This window comes from Macaca thibetana, chromosome 1, assembly GCF_024542745.1.
Source record: "Macaca thibetana thibetana isolate TM-01 chromosome 1, ASM2454274v1, whole genome shotgun sequence".
Classification (NCBI taxonomy): Eukaryota; Metazoa; Chordata; class Mammalia; order Primates; family Cercopithecidae; genus Macaca; species Macaca thibetana.
Window position 1 is genome coordinate 114,899,119 of NC_065578.1, and position 20,610 is coordinate 114,919,728.

The window sequence follows — 20,610 nt, forward strand, 5'->3', positions numbered from 1 at the left end:
TGGGAGGCTGAGGTGATAGGATCACTTGAGCCCAGGAGTTTGAGACCAGCCTCAGCCACATAGTGAGACCTTGATTCTATGAAAAATTTAAAAACTAGCAGAGGATGGTGGTGTATACCTGTAGTCCCAGGTACTCAGGAGGCTGAGATGGGGGGACTGCTTAAGCTTGGGAAGCAGAGGCTGCAGTGTGCTGAGATCATGCCACCGCACTTCAGCCTGGGTGACAGAGTAAGACCTTGTCTCAAAAAAAAGCAAGACCCAATTACTGTTGTCTACAAGAAAACCTCTTTAAATATAAAAGCACAGATAGATTAAAGGTCAAGAGATAGAAAAAATATATCATGCAAACACTAATGAAAGTGGCTATATTAATGTCAAAGTAAACTTCAGAACAAGGAATAGTACCAGGGATGAAGAGGGTGATCACATAATGATAAACAGGTTATTAATTCACCAAAAATATATAACAATCTTAAATTTGTATGCACCTAATAACAGATCTTCAAAATATAGGTGGCAAAAACTGATAGAATTGAAAAGAGAAATCAACAAACCCATAATTACAGCTGCCGATTTCAACATTAACCTCTCAGTAATGATAAAACAAATAGAAAAAAAATCAGCAATGGTATGGAAAACCTGAATGAGCTGGGTGCAGTGGCTCACGCCTGTAATCCCAGCAGTTTGGGAGGCTGAGGTGGGGGCGGATTACCTGAGGTCATGAGTTCAAGACCAGCCTGGTCAACATGGTGAAATCCTGTCTCTACTAAAAATACAAAAATAAGCCAGGTGTAGTGGCAGGTGCCTGTAATCCCAGCTACTTGGGAGGCTGAGGGAGGAGAGGCGCTTGAACCCGGGAGGTGGTGGTTGCAGTGAGCCAAGATCCTGCCATTGCACTCTAGCCTGGGCAACAAGAGCAAAACTCCGTCTTAAGAAAAAAAAGAAAGAAAGAAAGAAAAAAAGAAACGAAAACCCGAATAATGCTATTGAAACAACTTGACCTAACTGACATTGATAGAACACCCCACACAAAGACAACAGCATAATATACATTATTTTCAAGTACACATGAAATTTTCACCAAGATAGACCATATTCTAGGCCATAAAACATACTTTACTTAGTAAATCAAAAGAAGTGAAATTTTGCAAAGTATGTTTTCTGACAACAGTGGAGTTAAACTAGAAATCAACAACAGAAAGATATTGGGAAAATCTCCAAATATTTGTAAATTAAACAAAAAAATTGAAATAACTCATGCATCAAAGAGGAAGTCATAAGAGAAACTAGAAAATATTTTAAACTCAGTGAAAATGAAATTAAAACATACTAAAATTAACATAGTGCTCAGAGGGAGATTTATCGCGTTCAAACTTTAATTATGTTAGAAAATAAGAAAGTTTTCAAATCAGTAGTCTTAACTCCAAAAAATTTAGGAAAAAAGAAGACCAAATTAAACTGAAAACAAGCAAAGAAAGTCAATAAAGATAACAGCCGAAGACACCAATTACCAATTACAGGAAGGAAAGAGTGGAATCGCTGTGCATTCTACATACATTTTAAAGGATAATAAAGGAATACTACAAAAAACTTTACGCCAGTACATTACATAAAACTTAGATAAAATGAATCAATGTCTTGACAGATACAAATGACCAACGCCCACTCAAGAAGTTAAACAACATGAATATTTCTAAATTGATAAAGAAAACTCCATGTCCAGACTGCTTTGGTTGAAATCATGGCTCTACCACTTACTAGGTATGTAATGTTGAGAAAGTTTCCTAATGTCTCTGGGCCTCAGTTTCCTCATATGCAGACACTTAATAATACTTACCTCATAAGGTTGTTTTGAGATTTAAATGAGTTAATATTTGCGCGGTAGTTGGAAATGCTTGGCATCTAGTAAAAAAACTCTAAGTATTTATTAAATAAACTAATTAAGTAAAAAGAAATCCATATAAGGATGACACAGAAATTCACAACTGAACAGATGATTATCTGATCAAAGACAAGGATGCAAGACAAAAATATAGTGGAAGAATATCTTTAATTTGCTAAGAGAAAAACAACTAAAATTATATAACAAAATACTTTCCAAATACAAGGATGAAATAAATTCATTTTTAGGCAAACAAAATCTGAAAGAGTTGATCACAAAAGACCATCATTAAAAGGTATTCTGAAGAGTACTCTTTAAAAAGAAGAAAAACTATTCTAAGGGAAATATCTGAGGAATGAGAAAGAATGAGAAAATAAAACAATAAAGATGGAGTAAATCTACGTAGTACACAGAAATGCCTCATGAAATTTAGAAAAAGAATGACAATAGCATGACAACAATAGCACATAGGTTGCAGGAGGATGGTCAGAGTTAGAGTTCTGAGCTTCTCTTATTTTTTTCAGAGGATAGTAAGAAGATTGATTAACTGGTTAGTATGTATGTTAGCATTTCTAGATTACTATAATGTGAGAAAAAGAGTGAAAAGCTTTTAAACTAGTGAAGTAGAAAAATGTAACAAGAAAATGTATTTAATTAATTCAGAAGAAGACAGGAAATAAAAAAATAATTTAAGTGAGAGAAATAGAATTTATAAAATGTTAGAAATTCAAATATCAGTTATCATAATAAATATGAATGTCTTAAAAGCTCTAGCTAAAAAATAAAGACTGTCAGATAAGATTTTTAGAAATTCATCTATGTGTTAAGAGACACCGCTGAAAACCAAGGATACAAGCTTGGTGCAGTGGCTCACACCTGTAATCCCAGTACTTTGGGAGGCTGAGGCGGGTGGATCACTTGAGGTCAGGAGTTTGAGACCAGCCTGGCCAACCATGGTGAAATCCCATCTCTACTAAAAATACAAAAATTAGCCAGGCACAGTGGCATGCACCTGTGGAAGGCTGAAGCATGAGAATCCAGGAGGTTGCAGTGAACCCAGATCACGCCACTGCACTCCAGCCTGGGTGACAGAGAGAGATTCTCTCTAAAAAAATAAAATAAAATAAAATAAAAAACTAAGGATACAGAGAGACTGAATGCAAATGCAAAAGGATCAAAAAATAGGAAAAATATATGTGAGGCAAATGTTACCTTTGAAAGTAGTGCATTTATATATTAAAAACAACAAAATAGACTTTGAGGCAAATAGCATTATTAGAATGAAAGAAATCACCACATAAAGATAAAAGATTTTCTTTACCAGAAAAAATAGCATTCTAAACTTATATGCACCTAATGTCCCTGATCTATAAAAAGCAAAATTGACAGACGTACAGACAGAAATGCATTATTCCATCATGATGGATTTTATCACACTTTCTCAGTAACTAATGGATCAGTCCTGAAGGAAAATCAGTAATGATATTGAAGATTTGAACAACACAGTTATCTAATGGATATATATGAAATTTCGCATCCAACAACTAGGGAATACACATTTCCTTCAAACACACATAAAACCAATTTTTGTAAATGCTGGCCTTAAACATCCATATATTTAAATACTTAGAAACATACTTTTTAATAATTAATGGGTTATAAAATTAATCACACTGGAAATTAGATATCACTTAGGTTTTGGGAAACAAACCTTGCGTGCCTTCTCAATCTCTCAACTACCTCCCCTTTGTCGCTTGGTCAGTGGTCCACCACACCAGGTTGCCCCTACACTTTTTGACTTCAATGAAACACTTCAGTGTGGAGTATGGGATCTGGCTTTCCGAGCAACCAATGAAGGCCCTACATCCTGGAAATGTAGGGTATTGTGTGTGAATTGGGTATGAATGTTGACTAATGGGAAATGGGAGATGAAAAAGGCAGCTGGGAAAATAAATTTCTCCTTCTTTCACTCTCCTACAGTTAACTCTGAGGTGAGGTCCCTCATTGCAATCTTTCTAGGGAAATTTAACACACTGAGTGAACACAGCTGCTGGGTAACAATTGCCTTTTCATGGTTCATAGTGAAGTAGTATGTGGCACAATTGGGCACTGCATCACACTGCATCAAACGCTCCCTTGCTTCATCTCTTTTCTCTCAGTTTCACTGCCCTGTGCTCATACTTTCCAAACATGTGAACATCTTCATTACTGCGTCAAGCTCTGCCTTCTAAAGGACGTGGGCTAAGACAACTTAAAAGTGAATGATGGTGAACATGACACATATAAAAACATTTGAAATGTAGCTACAACTATAAAAGAGGAAACTTTATGCTTTAAATATCTAAGTTAGAAAGGAAGAAAAGGTGCAAATAGATGAGTTACTATCCAATTAGGAAGTTAGAGAAGGAATAAAATAAATCCAAAAAAAAAAAAAAAGGAAAGAAATAACAAAGTTAAAAGGAGTTAGTGAAATGAAAAACAAAGATATAAGTCAATAAGCCCAAAAGTTTGTTCATTGAAAATATAAACACTGCCGGGCACGTTGGTACCTGTCTATAGCCCCAGGTACTCAGGAAGCTCTGATGCAGAAGGATCACTTGAGCCCAGGAGTTCTGGGCTGTAGTGTGCTAGGCTGACAGGATGTTCACGTTAAGTTCAGCATCAATATGGTGATCTCCAGGGAGCAGGGGACCACCTGGTTTCTTAAAGAAGTGTGAACTGGCCAAGGATGGCAACAGAGCAGATCTAAACTCCCATGTGCTGATCGGTAGTGGAATCATGCCTGTGAGAGGCCAGGCGCCATGGCTCACACCTGTAATCCCAGCGCTTTGGGAGGCCAAGGCGGGTGGATCACAAGGTCAGGAGTTTAAGACCAGCCTGACCAACATGGTGAAACCCCATCTCTACTAAAAGTACAAAAAATTGGCGGGGCATGGTGGCAGGCACCTGTAATCCCAGCTACTCTGGAGGCTGAGGCAGGAGAATCCTTGAACCCAGCAGGCGGAGGTTACAGTGAGCTGAGATCGCACCACTGCACTCCAGCCTGGGTGATAGTGCGAGACTCCAGCTCAAAAGAAAGAGAGAAAGAGAGAAAGAGAAAGAGAAAGAGAGAGAGAGAGAAAGAGAAAGAAAGAAAGAAAGAGAGAGAGAGAGAGAAGGAAGGAAGGAAGGAAGGAAGGAAGGAAGGAAGGAAGGAAGGAAGGAAGGAAGGAAGGAAGGGAGGGAGGGAGGGAGGAAAGAAGGAAGGAAGAAATCGTGCCTGTGAATAGCCACTGCACTCCAGCCACACAACATGGCAAGATCTTGTCTTTATTTAAAAATAAATAAATAAATAAATAAATAAATAAATAAATATAAATACTTTAGAAAAGTCTGTGATAGAATGATCAAGAAAAAATAGAAAAGGAACAAATAAACAAATGAGTAATGAAGAGAGGGACAAAACAATAGCAAAGATTTAAAAAATAGTAAGCAAGTATTTTAAGTACATCTTATGCCAATAAATTTGAAAACTTATGTGGAAATAATGATTTTCTGGTTATAACTTCAATACTGACTCAAGAAGAAATAGGAAACTGGAACCGAAGTTAAATCGGGACTTTTGATTCTCATAGGCGAACCACAGCCACCTAAAGAAAGATCTCTACAGACATCCTCCAAAAACTATGCAGATCAATGAGCAGAACAAATAATATTACTCTTAACCCACACCTATATTGGAAGATAATTTACATATATGTGGCTATAAATCTACACAAGGAGCAGACCCAGCTTTAGAGCCCTCTTTGGAGTGGAGAATCAAGCAGGGATTTTGTGTAAGAAAAGTGCAACAAGATCCAAGCAGTAGCAGAAAATAAATAACCGTCCCCAGAGGCTGGGCACGGTGGCTCACACCTGTAATCCCAGCACTTTGGTAGACCAACGTGGGCAGATCACGAAGTCAGGAGTTTGAGACCAGCCTGGCCAGCATGGTGAAACCCTGTCTCTACTAAAAACAGAAAAATTAGCTGGGCGTGGTGGTGCGCTCCTGTAATCCCAGCTACTCTGGAGACTGAGGCAGGAGAATTGTTTGAACCCAGGAGGCGGAGGTTGCAGTGAGCTGAGATAGTGCCACTGCACTCCAGCCTGGGTGACAGAGCAAGATTCCATCTCAAAAAATATAAATAAATAAATAAATAAATAAATAAATAAATAAATAAATAAATATATACTGTCCCCAGAGTACAGCATCAGAAGGAGAGCCTTCCATCCTAGTAGAAAAATATTGACAATACGTTTGAGACTAAGTAAATCTGAGCAAAACAAAGAGCCTTAGAAAGTGTGTGAGCCATAAAAACTTTGGGGGGAGCGCGAGGTAACTTGGAAGAAGGAGGCGTACCTTAAAGGCTTGGTAGTGAAAGAAAAGAAGGAAAAAATATCTGAATTAAGTGTCATCAGGAACAGTATCACAAAATCATTAGCATGCCATTTCTCTCTCTCTGTCTCTCTCTCTACTTCTGTCTGTCTCTCTCTTGTCTCACACACACACACACACACACACACATTCATTAAAGAAACTGAACTACTTCATTATATCATCAGAAGAGGGCACTGTTGAATTTGAAAATCCAGTAAAGCTGGCTGTCGGCCTGGGTTCCCACAAAAGCGGAGCTTGAGAACAAGGCTTGCATGCAGAGAATTTATTTTGAGAAGTGATCTCAAGGAATAGGCATGAAGGACTAGAAGAAGGATGAAAGGAAGGAGGGAAAAAGCAAAACCAAGTGTACATTACTGAGCTAATTATTGCTGTAGGCAACTAGGGCTCAGTCTTGCTGGGAACCCTCTATACAGCCATGGAGAATGCAGCATTGTCTGGCCTAGGGACAGAGGAGGGGAGCATTTAATCCACTGGCTCCCTCCCCTGTTGGTTCATGTGTAGCCATGGAGGTGGACTGCTTGGATCTCCTTTCAAGAAATAACTTGCTACTTAATTAACTGAAAGAAGGGCACCTATCTGAAAGTCTTCAGCTGAGTGCCTTCAGGATATGCCGCAGCTTTTGAACCAAAGCCATGCTCTTCTGTGGCAGCACCAGTGAATGGGTGAGCACAGTGGGGGTCCCAGGGCTTTGTCATTTCTGCTCAACATGGGCAATCGTTGTTCCAAAGCTCTCTGTTGGGCTAAGACTGACAGATCTGCCTCACCATTTGAGGTTCACCCTGCCCAAACCTGTGTGTGGCCTTGCCTGTTTTCTCTCACAGGTGTCTGAACTGCATTGTGGTCTGAAGAATTTTCCTACCCAGTCCTGCTTCTCTCCCCTCCAGCCCACCTTCTTTTAACCTTTCATGAGAGTTAGATCCAAATAAACCACTTGCACTCCTACCTCCCTCTCAGCATCTGCTTCCTGGAAGACTCAATGGATACAGTCAAGGATTGCCTCATGGATGTTAACTCCCTCATACTTCCAGGTTTGCACATGCGTTTGCACATGCCTCAGAATGGTTGCGTAGGCTGTGGGCCAGTGCCAGAGAAACTCCAGGAAGAGTATGCTAGCTAGATATGCAACACTAGACATACACAATGCAGTGGAAGCCAGATGTGGTCAGTTTATTCCTGTGCCCAGCTGGTCACCTCAGCAATGACTGGCATAAAAAAGGTGAGCTGAGAAGATGTGAGGCCAGACTCAAGAGGTGTCCAATACAACCAAAAACAAAAAAAAAAGCGAGAGAGAGAGAGACAGGGTTTCACTTTGTTGCCCAGGGTGGAATACAATGGTGTGATCATGGTTCATTGTAACCTCAAACTCCTGGGCTCATGGCATCCTCCTTCCTGCCTCAGCCTCCCAAGTATCCAGGACTACAGGCGCCCACCACCATGCCTGGCTAATTAAAAAAAAAAAAAAAAAAAGGTAGAGATGGGGTCTGGGCTGTGTTGCCCAGGCTGGTCTCAAACTCCTGACCTCAAGCGATCCTCCTGCCTCAGCCTTCCAAAGTGTTGGGATTATACAGGCATGAGCCACCTTGCCTGGCCCAACAAACTACCCTCTGTACCTCAGATTCCTGCCTAACAGTATGTCCAAGCTGTTACACAGCCTTTGGTAGCCAGACAATACACAGATGTAGCAAATAGAGTGTGCACTGCTGCAACTCATGCCCAGACTATAACTTATATTCATCCTGCCCTGCCCCCACCCCCACCACTCCCAGATGTCCCTTTTCCTCAGCTGGCACCTCAGTGGGTCAAGTTTGCCTGCCTGGTGTGGTGCTTCAGACCTTGATCTCTGAGGGGTGCTTGCTGGGCCATAAAAAGGATATCCCTGGGTTCCAGATGTACTTCTATTGTGTAGCAGAAACCCTAGCTCTTCACAGTAGCTAGGGCCAACCACCCCTACCAATACTGCAGCTTCTTTCTTTGCCTGCACTGACACGAGGATCCCAAAATGAGACAGTGGTTATAAAGCTTCATTTTCAGTGGAACCCTGTGTCTCCCGGTGGGATGCATGGAATCTCCCTCACCATCCCTCAGAAAACAGACAACCAGGGCAGCAAAATAACAGTCACCTGTCTTTGAAGAAAAATACTTCTCTGATGTCTAAGATTGGCATTCTTTGGGCTGCTCATATTTAACTTGAGAGTAAGGGAGCCCCGCCACATTGGCGAGAGGAGGAGAAACTCTAGTGTTCTCTACTCCTATCGGTTCCCTTTTAGAGTCTCCTTCCTCCCTCAAGGACTCACTACTTTCTCTTTACAGTCCTGAGGTGGGTGGGGAATCTGGATCATCTCAGCCACCCCTCAGCAAACCCTAAGATGGACCCAGTGCCTCTCTTTAGAATGAGGTAGTATTTATCATCTACTGTTTTCAGCTTTGAGGCTTCAGCAGAAATTCTGAGATGACCAGAAATGTCCAGTTTAAAATGAAAAGATGTTCAACTTCACTGTAGTCATAGCAATGTAATAAGCAATAAAGAAATGTCATTTTTGACTCACATGGTTGGCAGAAATTAATCAGAGCAATAACAACCAGTGTTGGGCAGGACCTCGAGCAACTCTGCAAAAGGCTGATAAGATGCAGTTATAATTTTTTTCTTTTCTTTTTTTCATACAGGGAAAAAACTCTTTTGTACCTGGAAAATACCAATTTTAGTTCATTTTTAAAAGGTAATATGCAATATATTAAACTTTTTATTTTAAAACCTAGATTATCTTAAACCTTTAAGTTAAACCTACAAATCATCTTGCTCTATTTGCAGATTTATCAATAAAAATAATTTTTAAATCATTGATACTGGCTCTTTGATCAGTGTTCAACTAATTTAAGTTCAATGGATTAAATCCTTCTTAAACATTGACTTCACTTCTTTAAAAAAATCGTATTTTCTTAGACATTTACAACTACAACCACAACCACAAATTTAATATATCAGATTTTTCTAGGCAAATGAAGCCCCTGTTGTGGCAGACTTAACAAGCAAAATTATTCTCAGCAATTATGCTATTTTTGTAAATTAATAAATCAATCTTGTAATATGGTAAATCAGAGTCTCTTACCCATTTCAAACATTGTGAAAACAGGAAAGCAAACAAAGCATATACAAAGCAGAGCAATGGATTTTTAATGATTTCAAGACGTTTTACAAATCCCATATAATCCAACCTACTCAGAAGAAATCCACATCCACTCTTTCATTATCTATATACTTATTTATATACCTGTCCAGGGTTATAAATCACTCCCCTAAGCTATGGAAAAAAATCACAGTCTCCGCAGAATAATCCAATCCAAGATGCTGGTTAAAAAGATGGCTAATTTTACTGCCTGGTGTGACAGATGCAGTATCTGCGCCCTGTCTGTCTATTACTTGCCTACCTGTCTTATTGCCCACTTTTTCTACAATGCCATGTTGGCACACCTAGAGGTGATGCACCCACATGGGGTGATCATATAAGCTAACGAGGCCTCATTCATAGCCATGGGTTGGCAAGTTTACACATTCCCAGTTCGTAATTAGAGTCTAACCTCTCTTGTGCACCAAAGACTTAAAGAAAATGCCATGCCAGCACACTCCTTTAGAGTGCTTCTTCCCATTTAGATGAACAAGCTTCCATGACAGGGTGTTTTATTTCTAAAATTTGACTCTTGGTTCAAAAACATGTCCTTTTACGGTCAGCCAAGGAGGACTAGGGTAGTGTAACATTTTCATAAATGCATCTTTTGAGAACAAAGCTCTTTCATTTCAGTTAGCCATGGTTGAAACTCACGCATGAGCACATACACCTCATAAATTATGTCGGCACATCATGTAGGTTAGCAGCAAATTCTTAACTTCTCCCTTCCCTGTTCATCTGAGGTGGAGTCACTGATACCCTCCTCCTGGCTCCATTTCTTCCTCGTTCCTCCACCTTCCTGCCTGCCATTTGGGAGGCTGAGAATATGTATACTTACATTGACCCAATACTTGGCCACCAGGGATGAGCCTGTACAGGCCCAATTAACAACCTGATCCTACTGCTGTCTTGCTGGTCTGTCTGCACAGCTAGGCTTCAGTCGCCACTGTCTACAATACACTCCCCTATAACTGAATCCCTCCCTATTATGCTTTGTGTCCCCCAAGTTTCATGTATTGCAAACTCAATCCCCAATGTAGCATGTTGGAAGGTGGGAATTTTCAGAGATGCCTGGGTCATGAGGGCTCTGCTCTCATGAATGGATTAGTCTATTCATTGATTAATGGATTAAAGAGTTGATGGATTAATGAGTTATCATGGGAGTGGGACTGGTGGCTTTATAAGAAGTAGAAGAGAGATCTCTTGTCATGTGATACTCTGTACCACCTCTAGACTCTAAACAGTCCCCTTATCACATGCCAGGTCACGCCCTTGGACTTCCCAGCCTCCAGAATTGTAAGAAATAAATTCCTTTTCTTTATAAATCACTCAGTTTCAAGTGTTCTGTTATAAGCAACAAAAAATGGACTAAGACACTCTAGCAGCCCCCAAGCTCGTTGACTGGGACCCTCCCCTCCCGTAACAGTGTTTCTTCAAGGGTGGCCAATGATCACTTAAAGAAGAATCACTTGAGGTGCTTGTAAAATGCAGAATCCCAGGCCACATCTTAGATACACTAAATCTCTGGGGATGGATGCAGCAATTTTCAAATGTGAAAGATGATAATTATGCAAACCAGAATGTGAGAACCATGACTTCGATCATTCTTATCTATGTCTTCCCTTGGACCAATAGAGGTGGCATCCTATTCCCTGCTGTGAGTGGCCTGCAGTTAGGACTCCACTGATCTTCTGATTGTGGGCAGAAGAAGTACCTGCATTACTCATATTGAGCCATGTATTGGGTGTAATTCTCGACCATTTTTACTTGAATCCCAGAATGACTTGTATTCATGGCTTGATTTATATTCTTGCTTAATTCGTCTTGATTGCTTTTGTTTCTCATTTATGATCATTTGTTTTATAAGTGTCCCCTTTCAAAAACTTGAAATGCTGACACTCTTTAATTTCTCTCTTGGTTAAGTTTCCACCTCATTAGAACACTGCCTTAATCAAGGTTCTTCAGAGAAATAGAACCAATAGGATATTTTCAGATATATAACAGGAAATTTATTATGAGAATTGGCTCCCACACTTACAAAGGCCAAGAAGTCCCACAATATGCCATCTGCATGCTGGAAACCCAGGAAGGCAGTGGTAGAATTCCATCTGAGTCAGAAAGTCTGAGGACCAGGGGAGCCCATAGTGCAACTCCCAGCCTGAGTCTGAAGGCCAAGAATGAGAAGTGGGCAGGGGCAGAGGGACTATCAGAGTCTGAAAGCTCCAGAACCAGGAGCTCTGATGTCTGAGGACAGGAGAAGACAAATGTCTTCACTTGAGAAGACAGAGTTCACCCTTTCTCCACCTTTTTGCTCTGTTTGGGCCTAAACAGTTTGGATAATGCCCACTTACACTGGTGAAGGTAAATCTTCTTTACTCAGTCTACTGATTTAAATTTCAAATTTCTTCCTGAAACACCCTCACAGACACACCCAGAAACAGTATCTTACCAGCTATCTAGGCATTTCTTTTTTTTTTTTTTTTTTTTTTTTTTTTGAGACGGAGTCTCGCTCTGTTGCCCAGGCTGGAGTGCAGTGGCCGGATCTCAGCTCACTGCAAGCTCCGCCTCCCAGGTTCACGCCATTCTCCTGCCTCAGCCTCCCGAGTAGCTGGGACTACAGGCGCCCACCACCGCGCCCGGCTAGTTTTTTGTATCTTTTAGTAGAGACGGGGTTTCACCGTGTTAGCCAGGATGGTCTCGATCTCCTGACCTCGTGATCCGCCCGTCTTGGCCTCCCAAAGTGCTGGGATTACAGGCTTGAGCCACCGCGCCCGGCCTTCTAGGCATTTCTTAGCCCAGTCAAGTTGACACATAAAAGTAATCATCATGGCCTGGCATGGTGGCTCATCCCTGTAATCCCACCACTTTGGCAGGCACAGGTGGGAGGATCACTTGAGCCCAGGAGCTCAAGACCAGCCTGGGCAACATAGTGAGACCCCATCTCTAGAAAAAAAAAAATACAGAAATTAGCCAGGTGTGGTGGTGTGCACCTGTGGTCCCAGCTACACGAGAGGTTAAGGTGGGAGGACTGCTTGAGCCCAGGAGGTCAAGGCTGCAGTGAGCTCTGATTGTGTTACTGCACTCCACCCTGGGTGGGTAACAGAGTAAGACCCTGTCTCAAAGAAAAAAAGAAACAAGAAAAGGAATCATCATGGACACACTCTGAGGGGACACCAATCACAGACTGGTGGGTTTATAGCCAAAGAACCACTTCCTTCAGTTAGTCATAGAACTGGAAGCCTGTTCTGAATTATGCAGTTGAAGGTGTGATGGGCTTTCAGGTAGGGAGACAGTCCTTTAGGAAAGGCAGTGAATTATCTTAGGAAGATGAGCTTTTGGGTTTGAGCTACAAAATGAACGGGTTTTAGAGTTGCTGGGACAGCCATGCCCCTGGGATACTGACTCTCAGAGCAGCCCTGGGCAGCTCTATAAAGCCCACCTTTTTCTCTCCTCCACTCTGAAGAGCATGTCCCATATCCTTCCAGGTGTGCACTCACTCCTCTTTAACGCTTGCTTTTGTGAGTTCTAACCCTCAGGATCTTTCCCCTGCTTCCTCAGGTAGACGCCTGAGAGACGAACCCACACAAATAATTGCTAGTTTGAGGCGCTTCTTCTTCTAAATGTATCTAATCTTCATAAGATATCCACAAAGTCATAGTGTGCCAAATCTTAGATTGTCTTTTCCAACCCCTTCTCTGTGGACAGGAAAATGAACTCAAAATAGGAGAATCACCTGCAAAATGGCACACTAGGAAGGGGTGGAGCCTGATGTGAACAGCTAGAGCCTATTTAGAGTCTGGCCTTTCATTTCTAGGGTCTTCTCTACCTGCTCCTAAAACCATACCTAGATGGGAAAAAGAGTGAACGGTCCCTCAAATACTGCCCTGCCTCACTGTGTCTATTTTTTATTTCCAGTCCTCTCCCCCATATGCCAGACTCACATATCCATCTGTCTACTTGACTGTTCCTCTTGGGTATGAAACCTTACATGTCTAAAACTAACCCGAATCTCCCCTTCTCTCCAAACTTGCTCCTCCCTACTCTTCCTTATTTCAGTAAATGGCAAGTCTGTCCTTCCAGCCTCTCAAGCCAAACAACTTAATTATCCTTGCCTTTCTCTCACACACCATTTTCTAGCCATCAGCATATCCTTCAGCTCCACTTTCTATGTGGAACCTGACCTGTTATGACAGAGGTCACAGCCATCCTTTCCTTATATTGCAATCACTTCCTAAATGGCTTTCTTGCTTCCGCATCTCCCTGTTCCCTGAAGTCAATACCCCACATAGCACCTGGGGTGGAAGGAGGACCAGTTCTCTCCCCTCTCATAACACTTCTGTGGCTCCCATGTCAGGCAAAAGCTGTGGTTCTTACCATGGCCTACAAGTCCTGCATGACACGTGGCATCCTCTGGTGCTGCCTCCCACCCTCAGCCTCCACCTCATCTCCTACCACTCCCCATTCTCTCACTCTGCTCCACTGCCCTGACCTCCGTGCTGTTCCTCAAACTTGCCAAGCAAGGTACAGACTTTTATGTGAGTCTTCCCTCTTCTGCAACTCTCTCCCCGGATGTCTAAGGCTCACCCCCTTGTTTCCTTCAGGCTCTGCTCCAACGTCACCTCGTGGAAGAGGTCATCTTGACTGCCCCATAGAACTTTGTAATAGTGGCCCATCTTCCCCTCACTCCCTTTCCCTCTGCTTTATTGTTCTCCAAACCATTCACCATCTGACACATTTTATATTTACTTGCTGGCTTACTTATTTATTTTCTATCACTCTGCTCTAGAACATGAACTCCATCATGGTACGGAATTTGCTTTGTTTACTGCTGAACATTTCCCAGCATGTAGAGCAGCACCTGGCACTTACTAGATGCTCAATAAACATCTGGTGAATGTACAAAGGAGTGATTCTGTGGCAGACACTGTGGGAAGCATTTTATGTTCATTATCTCATTTCACCCTCACAACAAACTTGTAAGATGAATATCACATTTTTCTGATGAGGACATGGATAATCGAATGATTCAAAACTACAAACAAAAGGTTCATAGTGCTCACTGCCGATAACTGGCAGAGTCAGGATTTGAACTCAGTTCTGATTCAATTATTTATCCATTTTTTAAAATAGAAGAAGACGTTGCAGGAATTATTCTATTATTTATTCTAATATAAAGCCATACCAACAGAATCAAACATATTATTCTTTCTAAAAATATTTGCATTTTATTTATTTTTACCTTCTTTTGTTTTGTTTTGGAGACAGGGTCTCACTGTGTTACCCAGGCTGGAGTGCACTGGCATGGTCACAGCTCACTGCAGCCTCAACCTTCTGGACTCAAGCAATCCTCCTGCCCCAACCTCCCAAGTACCTGGGACTACATGCATGCACCACTACACCAGGTAATTTTTATATTTTTAGAGATGGGATCTCACTATGTTGCCTAGGCTGGTCTCAACTCCTGGGCTAAAGCAATCTTCCTGCCTCGATCTCCCAAAGTGCTGGGATTATAGGTGTTAGCCACCACACCCAGTCAATGTTTGCATTTTTAAAGATAGTATGGAGAATATGGTAGTGTTGAATCCTTGATGGTGGAATTTCATACATTCAGCAGTAGACCTTCCCCAAACCTTCACACCACTGATGAAGACATACCCAAGACTGGGTAATTTATGAAGAAAAAGAGGTTTAATGGACTCACAGTTCCATGTGGCTGGGGAGGCCTCACAATCATGGCAGAAGGTGAAAGCCATATCTTACATGATGGCAGACAAGAGAGAAAATGAGAGCCAAGTGAAAGGGATTTCCCCTTATAAAACCATCAGATCTCATGAGACTTATTCACCACTATGAGAACAGTATGGGGGAAACTGCCCCCATGATTCTATTATCTCCCACCAGGTCCCTCCCACAACACATGGGAATTATGGGAGCTACACTTCAAGATGAGATTTGGGTGGGGACACAGCCAAACCATATTAGTGGCATTTTGTTCTTGGTTGCTGGATGTATTCTTGCCTCTGACAGAGGTGTGCGTCTTGGTGACCCTTGAGCTCTTGGTGGGCAGATCTCTACTTCCCATGCTCTCTCACCTCCTGGGAACCTCAGGCTTTCTCCATGGCTTCCTGCTCCCCCATCACAGAGGTCTTCATTATAGCTGAGGCGTCCCAGCTTCATCACCTGCCAGTAAAGGAAAAAGATTTCTCTGAGAGCTTAGCTTCCTGTGTATAAAATGAAAAACTTACCTCTGCTGGTCATTGAGAAAAAAGAGAGAATCCCATGATAAGAAAATGGGACTTCCTTTCAGGATGAAGAAAGTGGGAAAGAATGATGTTCCCATTCTACAATAAGGAAAAGCTGCATAAGCTACAAAGTTACAGGTTTTATGAAGCCCATTAAAGAAAGGCACCAAGTAAACCAAATTCCAGGGAGGGACAAGGCCCTCGGAAGCAAGATTGGACACATACAGTCTCTCCTTTGGCAGAGCATGGGAAAAAGACATGGTTGCCAAACAAGCGAGTAAGAAAAAGTAAACTAATATGTTAGCAAATTCTTAGGGGCCCAGGATGGGCCAGCATGTCAGCTTGGAATAGCTGGGGGCTTTAGACACAAGCAGAGCTTGTTCTCCCTGGCAAGCTCTTCATGAACCTCAAAGACTGGGGTCAGGCAGAGACTGGCGAGAGCCTCCTCACTTGCAGGGGGAAGGGGGATGGTATGAGCAATGAATAGCTGGGGGACAGGCACAAAGCCTGCTTACTTACTTCTCTGGACTCTTTTCTCCTATGAAGCAAAAAGCATTATGCCATTTGGGAACAGGTAGTGAGTCATTTTGAACCATGACTTTTTAGAAAATATTGGAAGTGGCCGGGCGCGGTGGCTCAAGCCTGTAATCCCAGCACTTTGGGAGGCCGAGACGGGCGGATCACGAGGTCAGGAGATCGAGACCATCCTGGCTAACACGGTGAAACCCCGTCTCTACTAAAAGATACAAAAAATTAGCCGGGCGAGGTGGCGGGCGCCTGTAGTCCCAGCTACTTGGGAGGCTGAGGCAGGAGAATGGCGTGAACTCGGGAGGCGGAGCTTGCAGTGAGCTGAGATCCGGCCACTGCACTCCAGCCTGGGTGACAGAGCGAGACTCCGTCTCAAAAAAAAAAAAAAAAAAAAAAAAAAAGAAAAATTAGAAGTAAAACCCATCTTTCTCTGGAGAAGGTAGGAAACCATTTCCCAGGACATGGGCAAAGAGTCATTGTTACTGGAAGAGTAGAAGCAAAAACCCTTTACTCCTAAGGAGGGCAGGAAACCTCTTGGGTCGAGAATCCTACGCTGATACCAAGAATAGAACTGCACAGCTGGGACGTGGCGGTCCCTTTCCACCCAAGACTAACAACAAATATAAAACAGAGCTTCCCTGCCACAATGAGGAGTGCAGGAACATCAGTAAAGCTTCATCCCCAGTCCCAGGTGCCCAGGGTCCACCTAAGACTGAGGCCAGTCCAGGACAAGAAAACATCTCCTGCCATACCATGAGCCTAGCACTGAGTAACAAGAACTCTACTGTTGAGGATGGGGGAATAGCAGCAAGAGAGATTCCCTTCTGTGGTGTAAGCACTCAAGAACAGTGAAACGTTTAGGGGGAAGCAGAAACACCAGGAGAAACTCACTAGCACCTCAGACCCACACTAAGCAGATGGTAATGGCATCCTACTGCTAGAAGAATTTGAAGCTCAAACCAGCTCAATTGCTGACTAGTCTAGCTCAACTCCCGTCTCCCATTCCTACATACACACTAATGGCCTAACAGTAGAAGAGGCATTTCTATTTCCAGGTGTGCAGGACAGGTCACCAAATGACCTTGGTTAACCCAGCTCTTCCTCCTCTTGCTTGCAATTCAGTACAATGCTCTGAGAAAGCAATATGCTGAGATAAGAAGGACCTGTCCAGAATAGCTTGGGCTTTTTCCTCATTTCTCCCAGAACAGGATGTCCTACAACACTTGTGCACAGTGATCCAGGTTTCCCCTGGGGAATGAAACCCAGAATGCCATGATTTTGGAGTCTCTCAGGTTTGGTACAAAGTGGGACACATGCAGATAAGACTCCATCTGCTCTGGACAGCTTTCCTGAGCCTTGGAGGACTTGGCTCACCATAGATTCCAGGCTTCTGTTGATTCTTGCTGCCTATTGGTGAGTAACGAGTTGCTCTGTCTGACTTGTGTGTGTTTTCTATCTTGCCAGACTCATGCTCTGGTAGCTGGGTTTGTGCAAAACCTCCTGCCAGGTCTATGAACCTTAACAAAGTATAAATACTATTTACCTCAGTTTCTATTGTTCCTCTACACGTGATGTATAGCATTCAATAAAAAAAAAAATTGTAAGACAGACAAAATTGCAAGAGAAAAACAACCTATCTTCAAGAGATAAAGGAATCAACAAAACCACAATCAGAGAAATCCAGACATTGGAACTATCAGACAGAAATTTTAACATAACTAAATAATATGTTAAAGGCTCCATGGGAAAATATAAATGCATGAACTGGAAATTTCAGCAGAAAGATGGAAATGAGAGAAAGTGTCTGCTAGAAATTAAAACCATGATATCAGGGATGAATTCCTCTCACAAGCCCCTGAGTAAAGTAGACACAGCTGAGAAAAGAAACAGTGAACTTGAAAGCAGGTCAATAGAAACTAATAAAACTAAAACACAAAGAGATAAATGAATGAAAAACAAAAAGATCAAAGTATTCAAAGCTATAGGACAATATCAAATGGCCTAACATGCATGTAATTTGAATCCCAGATGAAGAGAAAGAGGACAAAGTGGAAGAAATATTTAAAGACGTAATAGTCCTTTAGTAAAATGAAATACATGAAACAACAGATCTAAGAGTTACAGGGAACCCAGAGCAGTAGATGCACTTTTAAAACACCCAAACACGTCACTGCCAAACTCCTAAATACCAAAGATGAAGAGAAAATCTTGAAGGAAGCCAGGGAAAATAAACACATATAGAGAAACAAAGATTAGAAATACAACAACCTTCTTGTAAGAAGCTGTACAAGCCAGAAAAAAAAAAAATGAAGTGATATCTTTAAAGAATTGAAGAGAAAAAAACCTTCTCAATCAAGAATTTTGTACCCAGAAAAAAAAAATCTCAAGAATGAAGGCAAGATAATGACTTTTTAAGACAAACAAGATCTAGGAGAATTAATTTAAGGCAGACTTGGTTCTATAAGAAATGTTAAATTGTAAGTTCTTTATGTAAAAGGAATATGATAACCAAATTGAAACTTGAATATAATCAACGAATGGAAGAGCACAAAAAAAGTAAACATTAAGATAAATATAAGAGACATTCTACTTGTTGATTGCATTGTGAGATACCTGGCTAACTAAAGATAAAAATCATAACAATGCATTGTACAGTTTGTAAGATAAAATAAAATATGTGACAAAAACAGCACAAAATAATTGGAAGGAGAGATTGTAAATATACTGTTGTTTCTTATACTACATATGAACTGGTATAATACTGTTGAAAGAAACATATGATAAGATAAAAATGTATATTAGCTACCCAAGGCCAACCACTGAAAAAGTTAAAAAGGAGTATAACTAAATGAACTAACAATAGATAAAAAATGAAATCAAAGAAATAACTAATACAACTGAAGGCAGGAAAAGAACAAATCAAACAAAGGAAACTAATAGCAATGTGGTAATGTAAAGCCAACCACATCAATAATTAATGTTAAATGACCTAGGACATCTGTTTTTAACCAAGACAGAATAGTAGTGACCACATTTACGCTCCTTCCAGAAACCAGGAAACTGGACAAAATATGCAAAATGATGATTTTCAGGACCCTGAACATTAGTCAACAAAGGATAGTGATTCCTGAGAGACAGAGAACAAAGTGAGACCCATGATTGCCCAGGTATAGTCCTTTGGGAGAGTTTCTGGCTCTGGTTCAGGGAAAGCAAACCCAGGAAAAGCCTAGGATACTATCTGATGAGGAGACAGAGCTGAGAGTCCAGGGAAACTAAGGTAGCTAGAGTTTTCAGTAGACAGTACCAGAAAATCAACAACTGCAAAGGGAGAACACTGAGATCTGCAGAGGGTCCATCACAAGTATTCTACAGGGTACTGATCAGTGTACAGGTGTGAGGAAACAATCTGAGACTGATGAAGGATTGGAGGAAACAGTACATGACATTCACAGTGACTAGGAATAGTGCCTAATCCTACCAGCCAGGCTGGAAAACCTCACAATTCAGGGGGTATTGGGTAGAGTACTCCAAAAGATCTTCCTCAGTGTTTAGAAATAATGAGCCGTAGGCTAAATATGAGTCAGGTCCCACCTAACATATCTTAAAAGCAATACCTGAAAGGATCTAACTGTGTCCAAGTAACTTAACTGCATCCCTGAACAAAGCTCAAGAACATTTATAGAAATATAAAAATATCCAGCACACAAGGTAAAATTAACAATGTCTAGCATCTAGTAAAAAATTACTGAACATGAAAAGCAGGAAAATATTAACTAAAATAAGGGGGTAAATAAATGATCTGAAAATGGCACAGAATTCATAGTGATGTTAAATTTAGCAGACAAAGGCATTAAAATAGTTATTTCAAAAAATCAAGTAAAAACATGGATGAGATATAAAAGAAACCAAAATAAAACTTACTTTAAGGATAAAAATTACAGTGTCTGAAATTTAAAAAAAAACAAACATTGAATGGGATTAACAAATGATTAGATATTGCAGAAGATGGATAAACTTGCTGGTGATTAATACTTTCAGATTTTTTAAGTCTAAAAATTTATTTACTTTACCTTCATTTTTGAAAGATATTTTCAATGGATATAAAAGTGTATCATACAGAATGCTAAACTGACATTTTTTCTTTCAGTACTTTAAAGATGTTACTCCATTGTCTTCATGCTGGCATTGTTTCTGAAGATGAATTTGCTGTTATTCTTCTCTTAGTTCTTCTGTATGTAATGTCTCCATTCCCTGTGCCCCTCATCCCCCAGATGTTTTTCCCTTTGTTACTAGCTTTGAGCAATTTGATGCTGATGGATTTGGGTGTCATTTTCTTCATGTTTCACTGAGTTTCTTGAATCTGAGAGTTTATCATTT

General features: G+C 41.1%; 1 protein-coding gene across 3 annotated transcripts in view; it reads right to left on the minus strand.

Annotated features, from left to right (window-relative positions):
- Nucleotides 1-20,610, minus strand: part of NGF (nerve growth factor) — a 1,213,865-nt gene that overhangs the window by 306,562 nt on the left and 886,693 nt on the right. The gene's annotated exons all lie outside the window — the stretch shown is intronic.